Here is a 2,100-nt window from a genome sequence, read left to right on the forward strand (position 1 = left end):
CCCCCCCCCCCCCACCCTAGAATTAGACTTTATAACATGCAATTGTGAGTTTATATAAAAAGTCAGAATTGCGAGATCCAAACAAAAAAATTGCACAATTATTTGAGCAAATTTCGAGTTTATATCCCGCTTTTCTGACTTTATAACTCTTAATTGAGTTTATATCACGTAATTCTGAGAAAAAAGGCAGAATTGCGAGTTTTTATAATTGAGTTTATATCATGCAATTCTGAGAAAAAAGTCAGAATTTCACGTTTGTACTACACTATTCTGAGAAAAAAATCAGAATTTCACGTTTGTATTACACAATTCTGGGGAAAAAACGTCAGAATTTCACGTTTGTATTACACAAGTCTGAAAAAAACCCCGTCAGAATTTCATGTTTGTATTACACAATTCGGAGAAAAAATGTCAGAATCTCACGTTTGTATTACACAATTCTGTGGAAAAATGTCAGAATTGCGAAATGTAACCTTGCACTTGCGAGAAAAAAAGTCAGAATTGCGTGATAAAAAGTCGCAATTAACTTTTAAATTTTTTTTATTCAGTGGCAGAAACGGGCTTCCATAATATTGTCTATATATAGCATATAAGAAATTTCATGTTTTGCTTCAAAGAATTAAAAAATAAAATTCCGATTTTTAAATGACCATTTTGAGTAATTTATTATTATTATTTATTTTTACATTTTCACAATATTCACATGAATGATTTTATTTCCTTTATAGTTTCAACCATAGAAACTGAAACTAGTGCACAAGAGTGTAAGATATTGGAAACAAAAACACACTACACACTGTTGAAAAAGCACTTAATAAATTGGCCTATATTTGACAAGCGATACACTTTCTAATGAGATTTCATTTTGTCTTTGCAGTAGGCAGTTCTTCAGTTTCAGGCTTACAAAGCTGAGAAATGTATTTTAGAAACCGCTAGACATGCTCATTATAGGCAATGTCAGGGGACAATTTTTCATAAACATTAAACACACAAAAAGCATCAATGCAATGTGTGCGGGTCCTCAAACTGTCATAATGCAGGCTGACAGACCTGTCATGAACCTCTGATGAGCCGCTGTGCTCCCACACGTCTGCTCAGGGACTCAGCTTTCCCCTGAAGACCAGCTACTGGCTCACACTCAAGCCTTTGAATGTACATGGACACTCTACTGAATCTCAACAGATCCACTGAGTCAGTTTATCACATTTCACATGGACTAACTATTAGTTATAGTTTTTGGCAGTGTTAATCTTGTCAACAAAACTACTGATGAAAATGTCAAAAGTTTTATTTATTTTTAAAATTATTATTATTTTTTCACAATAATGAAGACAAGGACCCTGACAGTGGTTTTGAATGAAAAAAAAAATGAAATACTGCAAGATATTAACAATATTGTTTTGAAGAAATGTAGAAAGAAAGTTACAATAATGTTGGGGCTTACCGATTAAGCTGTGTAAGCATAAATGTAATATTACATATACTGTTAAAAAAAATCTAACCAAAATATATTTTAAGTATATGTTTAATATGTTATAAACATATGAGTGAAATATATATTTTTGAAATTGAAAATAATATTTCATTTCAACCTACATATACCCAAATATATTTTAAAATAAATGAAAATGCATGTCCAATCTTACATTTAGGCTGACTACACAATGTGGATTAGCCTACCAGTGATTTATATTGATTTAATCATGTTTAAACAAAAATGTATGTACTGTAATATGTAATTTTTTGTAAACATTGTAAAGTATGTTCCTTGCTGATTTTTCTTTCTGTAGAGGATACAACTGCATCAGCACAAAATACGGATAAATAAGAGTTTCTATATAACCTGGTGGTGAAAGCATTACCCTCCATATGGCTCTAAATCTCCAAAACTACCTCATGACTGATGTGTCACATTTATTTATTCAGTGTAACATGAGGAAAATGTGCCAAATCCGCATCCACATATTAGTCTCTGAAGGCTTCAGTGGTAATTCATTATCTCATTTGTTCTCAATCAACCGGAGCATGTCGTGACTCCCTAAAAGCCTGCACGGGTCATTGCTATTTTATTGGGTCCATCATTGATCTGCCACTCGAGGA

This window comes from Sinocyclocheilus grahami, unplaced genomic scaffold, assembly GCF_001515645.1.
Source record: "Sinocyclocheilus grahami isolate Dianchi unplaced genomic scaffold, SAMN03320097.WGS_v1.1 scaffold285.1, whole genome shotgun sequence".
Lineage (NCBI taxonomy): Eukaryota > Metazoa > Chordata > Actinopteri > Cypriniformes > Cyprinidae > Sinocyclocheilus > Sinocyclocheilus grahami.